This window comes from Eptatretus burgeri, chromosome 2 (genome assembly GCF_056783735.1).
Source record: "Eptatretus burgeri isolate ZD-2024b chromosome 2, Ebu_testis_v1, whole genome shotgun sequence".
Lineage (NCBI taxonomy): Eukaryota > Metazoa > Chordata > Myxini > Myxiniformes > Myxinidae > Eptatretus > Eptatretus burgeri.
The window spans coordinates 101628637-101637337 of NC_140962.1; the positions used below are offsets into that span (position 1 = coordinate 101628637).

At 44.8% G+C, this 8701-nt stretch overlaps 1 protein-coding gene across 1 annotated transcript in view; it reads right to left on the reverse strand.

The window, feature by feature from the left end:
• LOC147032688 (uncharacterized) overlaps positions 1-8701 on the reverse strand; it is a 150096-nt gene that overhangs the window by 79995 nt on the left and 61400 nt on the right. The window lies entirely within an intron of this gene.

Here is an 8701-nt window from a genome sequence, read left to right on the forward strand (position 1 = left end):
AGCCGGGGTTCGAACCGCCGACTTCCCAGACACAGAGGGGACGCTCTACTATACTGAGTTTGGTTGAGCTACCATGCATCTTGCAATTTGTTTGATCATCCCACCCACACGCACACCTGAACACACCCAGCAACAGAAGCAAGGTGATGATGAAGACGACTTTAGGTTTGCCATCTGTTTATTGCAGTCACGTGATGCCCTTCCCCCTTGGGAGGGTACTAATTGTGGAGCGCATGATGCCTGCGAAGTCCTGGCTGAAGACCATTCAGTGGTTGAACCATTTGACCTGAACCTTGCCTGCTGAGCAGCTCTATTATCGTTTGTGGTACCTTCATCCTTGAATGAAAAGCACGATTATACAAATCAGGGGTTAGGTGTGCCTCCTCTGTTTTCTTGTCAGTTTTTGTTGCAGTTATACACGTGCAAGAACAGGATAAAGGATGCCAATTTACTACCAACCAATTGTTTTGGTGCAAACTTCAAGACGACCTCCAACCACACCGTGGATTGACTGACGCAATAAAACGAAGCACAATTTTCAATGTGCATAAAATTAAAAGGCCAGATGATAGTTTATCAGCTGCTCAGAGGACTGGAGAGTAGGGTGGGATGGAATAGCCTCAGGAAGACATTTCCCCAAACTGGACAAAAGAGGAATAAAAGACTCGAGTTTGGGAATAGCAGTGCAGTGGCCTACACTTTGAAATTTTTTTATATCAGGAACGGGCTTACTGGAAGAACATGTGAATGCAGGAGCTGCTGGAGAGGGTTGCATGCCTGAGAAAGCAGAAGTGGCTAGACTGCAGAAGCAGTGAAAGAAGAAAGACCAACGGTCTGTCTGCAAGTGAGAGCAATAGACCTTGTGCTTCATTCAGCTTCAAATGGCAACAATGTTGAGGGCTTTAGATTCCACAGATCCCAGGAGAGACAGATGTAATGCTGGGGCACCAGTTCATAGGTGAGAGCAGTACTCCATTGGGCTACGAAGGCCTTGTTGGCTCAGGATAGTTTTAATTCTCAAGGAATGATGAAGGATGTCCAGGAGTCTGTGGCTGGCTTTGAAGGCCAGCTTTGTAACGTAGTGTCTCCAGGAAAGGTCATTGCCTAGAAATTCAAGAGATCTAACCACTTCAGTGGCTGACCATGGATAGAGATAGGTGGGTTTGTTTGATGATCTTTCACGAGACAGGATGATACTATGAAATTTGGAAGGATTGGAAGACATGTTCCATTTATCAGTACAGCATTTACTCAATTCCATATCAGGAAAGAATGTTACCACTGCGATCTGCCTGTTAGTGTGGTGGTAGGGGGTGGGGTTCGGGGGGGGGGGTACTGTAAAACATAATGTGGAATAATCTGTCAAAACGGAAGAGAGGGTGTTCCAGAGCATCAGATCATTCGTTTATATAGATGAGCAACAGGATTGAGCCCAAGGCATACAGTTTTGGGAATTTTAGGTCCATTGCGACAGCAGAGGATTTCATTGATTGCAATTCGCTGACTGAGCGAGTGGATGAAGTCAAAAAGCCAGGCTTGAAGGCGGCCTTGTATGCCACAGGTGGTGAGTTTGGAAAGTAGAGCTGCATGGTAGACTGTGTCACGTGGCGGAGATATGTCCAGGGAGACGGTCTTTACCCCTCGTGTGAGGTTTGCGGGCTATAACCATTTGTTATTCTTCTTTCCCGCCTGTGGAACAAACCTCCACATTCTCTTCAATCTCATTCTTCAATCCAGGTCTTCAAGACAGCTGTTCACCACCATCTCAGATCATCCACATTCCAAAACCATTCTCTTTTCTACCCTCGTTAACCTCCCCCCCCCCAAACTCCACCCAATCGCTCCTCCTTCCAAATTTCCAGTTTTCCCTTTTGAGAGCTTCCTTAGATGTATCCATCTTGTTCACATCATGCATTCTCTCCTGACCCCCATTCTTCCCCAAACCCATTGTTTTTCCACCTCCCTCTGTCTTGGCCTTCAGCTCTGCAATTAGTGTTTCCCCCCTCTCTCTCTACTGTTCCTTTTGTCCTATTGTGTCCTGATCCATTTAGTGTGTTAGCATTAGCTCTTCCACGAGCCTTGACTATGTATCAAAAAAAAAAAAAAAAAACATTGCTGAGAGGGGAGCAGAAACATGTCCTGTTTTGAGTGACCAAGCCAGAATCCAAGCTGATAATTAGAGAACAAGGAGTTTGAAGAAGAGGAAAGGCTTCACGAAAGCAGCAATGATGGGCTCCATCGCTTTGCTTATAATTGGAATCAAGAATAGTACTCTGGAATCGAGAGGATCTGTTTAAGCAGCCATCTTGTGGATGTGAGTGATGTTTGCTGATTTCAAGGCAGATGGGAGGTGGCCAAAGGCAAAGGGCAGGTTGAAGAGCAAAGACAAAGAAGAAGCAAGAACACCAGAGCAGGATTTGAGAACATGGGCACCAGAGATTGGAAAAAGTGTGTATCTACCCTCAGGAGAGCCAGAAAACAACATCTTTTAAAGCTCAAGTCTGAACTTTCAAACCTCTCTCCCTCCTCAAAATCCTGGTGGCATCTAATCAAATCTGTTTCTGGTGTATGTTCCCCCTCCATCCCCTCCCTTACCTCAAATGGCCGCACTGCTGATACCGCACGTGAAAAAGCTGAATGCCTAAACTCTGTGTTTGCAGCTAAATCTTGTGTCAAAAACCCATCACTTTCTCTACCCACCTTACCGAGTCGCACCCAACTGTCCCTGGACTCTGTGTCCTTTTCTCCTGACAAGGTGGAGAGCTTGCTTTCAAACCTCGAGTCAGATTCTGCAACCGGTCCAGACGGCATCAGCCCACGTGTCCTCAAAGCCTGCTCTTCTGCTCTTGCTCACCCTCTCTCTGTTCTATTCACCCTCTCATTTGCTCAAGGTCATCTGCCATCTGCTTGGAAATCTGCAAACATCACTGCCCTGCAGAAAAAGGTGCAAAAACAGATCCCTGCAACTACAGACCAATCAGCCTTCTCCCAATCATCAGCAAGGTTAAAGAATCCATCATCGCTTCAGACATGAAATCCTTCCTCTTCTCCAATGGCTTGATTTCTGATCATCAATTTGGTTTCAGACCAGGTCACTCTACCCTGGATATGCTGCTTTTGCTCTCCCAACAATGGATGGAAGCTTTCAATGCCAGACAGGAAATCCGAGCCGTATCCCTGGACACATCACGTGCTTTTGACACAGTCTGGCACCCTGCCCTGCTCACCAAACTCTCTTCCTATGGTATCCAAGGCCATCTCCACTCATGGCTCGCAGACTTCCTCTCCTGTCGCAGTCACCGTGTGACCCTAAATGGAGTTCTTTCATCCCCTCTTCCTGTGCAGGCTGGAGTTCCTCAAGGTAGCGTTCTGGGCCCTGTTCTTTTTCTGGTTTTAATCAACGATCTCTCCGACCATCTGGAAAATCCTCTATATCTCTTTGCTGACGACTCCACTCTCTGCCGTACCATCTGTCATCCCTCAGACCGGCAAGCAGCAGCTTCTTCGCTCACTGCAGATCTGGGTAAAATCACAAACTGGTCCAACACGTGGAACATGTCTTTCAATCCGGACAAATCTCATACTCTCACTTTGTCTCTCCGAAAAGACTGTTTAGAAAACCCCCCCATCCACTTTATCAACAATCCTCTGGAAGAAGTCCTTTCTTTCAAGCTTCTGAGTCTCACTATCTGCCATGACCTTTCCTGGGAAAGCCACATTTCAAAACCTCGCCTCCAAAGCCAGTCGCCGACTGGGAATCCTCCGTCGTGCAAAGTCCTTCCTCGGCCCACCTGAGCACCTGACCACTTACAAAGCTTTTGTCCGCAGCCTGATGGAGTACTGCTCTCCCCTCTGGGCTGGTGCTCCTGCCTCTCACCTTTCTCGGCTTCACGCTGTAGAAACCAGGGCATTTCGGATCATCGGCATCTCCCGCAATGAAGCTGAGTCTTTGGGCCTCTCACTCAATCACCGCAGGTTGGTCGGTGGTCTTTCTGTCTTCTACCGTCTCCTCTCCAGCCTCGCCCCCCTGTTCTCTCTGCGATTTGTCCCCACCACATTTCCGCAGGGTGCTCAAGGTCCGCCAACAACCCCCTTCTGGTAAAACTACCAAAATCACGAATCACTGCTCACCTTCACTCTTTCATTCCTCTTTTTTCCCGCGTTTGGAATAAACTCCCTCACTCTATTCAATCCCACTCTTCCCTCCAGGACTTCAAAACAGCTGTTCACCACCACCTCTTGTCATCCCCCATCCAAATCCTCAATCTTTTCTACCCCCGATAATCCACCCAAACCCACCTCCTTCAAATTCCCTGCTTTCCTTCCTGAAACTCCCTGTAATGTCCATCTTGTATTCCCCATGTTCCCCACCCCATCCCTCTCCCTTACACAGATCTCCGAATGTCTCTGTTCCCCATTGTTTTGTCCTTCCCACCCCTGCCCCTCTTGTCTCATGCCCCCCTTGCTGTGCATTGTGTGTTAGCTCTCACACGAGTCTCGACAAGGTATACAAAAAAAAAAAAATGGAAACAATTCGTCCTTGTCACACACCAAACCTGTCCACTGAATTTTGTCTCAATCCGTCCATAACTATTTGAGATACCCTGCTCACAGACAAACAGGGGTGTAAACATAACCTCCATCCACCTTCAGTGGCAGAGGTAACTACAGCAGGTATTGTTTTTAACTATATCAAGGGGCTTTTGGAGAACCTGCTCAGGGGTGGGGGGGGGGGACCGGTAGTTCTGCTTATTAACAAAGCCACTCGGTGCAAAGTTTTGCCTCATCACTCATAAAGAACTGGTCGACAAGATGCACACTATCCGAAATACAGTAATGAAAGATGCATATTCTCACTTCTCCGTTACCTGCTAAAAGTGACTGGGCAAACCAAAGACGAGATGGATACAACTCAAGGCCCCCTATAAGTGTTGTTCTTACAGATTTTCTGTTCATATGAAATGTGGATAAGAGTCGGCATGCAGACCTGCCAAGGATCCTCATCACACCTATCCCATTGCCTCGAGTGTGCGGAGAATGACTGGCCGAGCGCATATCACCGCATCTCACCTTCAAAAGGTATTCATAAAACGTTGAATCACAGTTCTCGACAGAGCTTCATGTTTTCCAGAATTAACATTTGAATGCTCTCTGAGCTTCAGTAATTAATGCAGTGGCAAAGAATAGCTCAACAACAGCAACACTTCATCTGTCAGTCCAACGATCCAAGTATTCACAATTTTAAACTCAAATCTGCAAATAAAGAAGTGATTCACATCCGTGGTACTCTGGATGTAATAATTTAAAAAAGAAAAAAAAAAGAAACAGTCAATTAAAAAGCAGCTGAACCCTCTGACTTTACCACTCGGTTGCACAATTACATCAGCGACAACTTGTGAGCTCGATTATTGAAATATCACCCAAGCTCGTTATCAGACCTTGCACCAAGCAGACTTTTGGCCGTTTACAGAACTGAAAATGCCAGTAGGTCACATACACTGTATACCTCAAACTGAGGCCACGTTGGAGCAGCTCGGCATCATGTAAAAAAATAAAAAAGGTCGACATCATACGAAGCGTAAATTAATTTCCCGAACAAGTGGGCGCGACTGCAAGGAAAGTGCTTGTAAAAGAGTCTTCCGACAACCAGGGTAAGTGTGTCTCGATGAACTTCAAATGAAAACGGCAGACCTTAAAGACGGACCAGTTTTGTGCAGTGTATTTTTGCAATACTGCACACGAATGTTATTTTTTCCAGAATTATTTAAATATATATAAATTCAAACATAAACCACACCGACTTATCTGACGCCCCTTCCCCTTCCTTTCCCTCTCAAAAAAGAAAGAAACCTTGATCCCCTGATCTTTTATTTATTTGTTCCAAACTAGGACTTTTTAATGACTTTTTTTTTAACCTCTGCCACCGAAGGTGAAGGAGGTTATGTTTTCACCCCTCTCTGTTTGTTTGTTTGTGTGCAGATATCTCAAAAAGTTGTGGACGGATTCCAATGACATTTGGAGAGGTTGGGTGTGTGGCAAGGACGAAGTTCTTCAATTTTGGTGAAGATCCGAATCCAGATCTGGATATGAGGGTTATTTAACTTTTAAAGTGATTCTTCACCATTGAGAGATAGGGCCAAAAACGATATATAGGATGATATTTCAAAAATGCATTGGGCCCGATATGTTCTCGTGGATCAGGCATTATGTGGTAGAGGTATGCGCTCTACCGAGTGCCCTTCGAGAAGAAATATCTGTCTGTCTGCGTGTGTGTCTCACCATTTTTCTCAGAGATGGCCAAACGGATCCTCGTCAAACTTTCAGAAGTTGTTTAGTGAGTGCTGGAGAATGTTTAATGCCAAAAAACCTTTTTGAAATATATACATTTTTAAATTTGGATTTTTTTTTTTTTTTTTTTTGAAATCACTCCAATGTACCCAAGCCTTTTTAGCTATGTGAAAGGTAAAATTAAATGATCCCCAACCCCATTCCTCAGTGGGTGTATGTTTTTAGGCGAGAGAGAGAGAGAGAGACAGAGACAGAGACAGAGACAGAGACAGAGACAGAGACAGAGACAGAGACAGAGACAGAGACAGAGACAGAGACAGAGACAGAGACAGAGACAGAGACAGAGACAGAGACAGAGAGAGAAAAAAAAATTAGATTTCTTCACAATGCCAACAGGAATAGAACAGCACCAGGCAATGCTGGGTACCCCTATAATAATATTTGTTCCAGTCTATAATAATAAAAGAGGTGTGTGTGTGTGTGTGTGTGTGTGTGTGTGTGTGTGTGTGTGTGTGTGTGTGTGTGTGTGTGTGTGTGTGTGTGTATGTGTGTGTGTGTACGTATCAGTGTATCTTCTCCAAAACCCCAAAACCATGAAACCCAATGGCCTAAAACTTTGCATGCATACTAAGGGAACTCCAAGGGAGTGCATGAGTGAAAACTGGGTATTTGGGTAAATTTAAACACCCCTTTTGAAGTTAATTACAATGGTGCTCATCAAAAAAAAAAAAAAAGCATTTGGTGGTATGCCATCTTGGTCAGCCCGTTGTCACCTCACAGAGGTCTTAAGCTGCTGTATTGTTTCAGCCTGCTCAAAAATGCCTCGACGTAAAACAGGCCACAACGGTTTCTGTATGATAAAGTTCTCAAACCTTTTTTTTACACCTTCCTAACTCATATCATCGAATGCCTGATCTTCATACCTACAAATTGCTGTATACATCACTTTTGTGGGTGCTATAGTTTTCAATTTAGGAGTCTGAGCGATGGTATGCATTCCAGTGCCTTCAGAAGGTATTCACAACTCTCAACTTTTGTTGTGTTCCAGCCTGATTTTAAAATAGATTACATTTAAATTTTTGCCACCAATCCAAACATAATACCCCATAATGACAAAGTAAAAACATGTTTTTAGAAAATTTTACAAATTCAATAAAAATCAAAAGCTGAAATGTCTTGCATCAATAAGTATTCAACGCCTTTGAAATGACACTCCAAATTGAGCTCAAGGTGCATCCAATTTCCGTTGATCATCCTTGAGATGTCTCTATAACTTGATCAGAGTCTACCTGTGGCCAATTCAATTGATTGGACATGATTTAGAAGGAATCACACCTTTCTATGTCAGGTCCCACAGTTGACAGTGCATGTCAGAGCAGAAACTCTACCATGAAGTCCAAGGAACTGTCCGTAGAATTCTGAGGAGGCATAGATCTGGGGAAGGGTATAAAACAATTTCTAGAGTGTTGAAAATTTCCAAGAGCACAGTGAACTCCATCATTATGAAATGGAAATAATATGGAACAACCTAGACTCTTCCAAGAGTTGGCCGTCTGACCAAACTGAGCAACCGGGCAAGAAGGACCTTGGTCAGGGAGGCGACGAAGAACCCAATGACCACTCTGAATATGTGCTATTGATGATTGCTTATTGTGCTATTCCAACCAGCCCGTTTTATCTCATTCTCTTTATTGGCTCGATTTAGCGTGTAAGACTGCATAGACAGGAAGTTGTGCTCCATTGATTGGTTCTGCAATTAGCCAGTGAGTACTCACGGTTACGTTCGGCCGTGGGTAATAGACAGGTGAGCACCGAGGGTATGTATCAAAATTGGCTTTGCCAAACCACCATCCCTCCTCTCTCTCTCTCTCTCCCCCTCTCTCCCCTTCCTCACTCTCCCCTCCCCCTCCTTGTTCCTTTATTTTGCAAGAAGATGGCCTTGACAAAAGTGAACTTGACAAAAAGTGACTTGCAAAAACAGCATTTAGAGCAGCCATAACTCCTCAACAGCAAGAAGCAAGATGAGAAGCAAAGGCAGCAGGAATGGCTGCATCCAGAGCAGTTGAAACTCCTTAAGAGCAAGAAAGAAGACGATAAACAACATGCATCAAAAGCTGCATCCTGAGCAGCCTTAACTCGCTAACATCAAGAAGCAAGACGCGAAACAAACACAGCAGCAATGACTGCATTCTGCCCTCCCGTATCTCAGATCCCCCAGTTATTGCATTGTACTTCAGTCTGTTGTCCGTACAATCTGGTTTAGGAGGACACAGTTCATGCTTATGAAACCTTTGTCGCTCCTGTGTGAAATGGGGCCATCGCCGTAAAATACAAAACACACAGGAAATGGTGTTCTGTGTTGAGGCATGGTGGTGATGGTCATGTTTAAACCTCGACCAGTCAAAGATCCCGA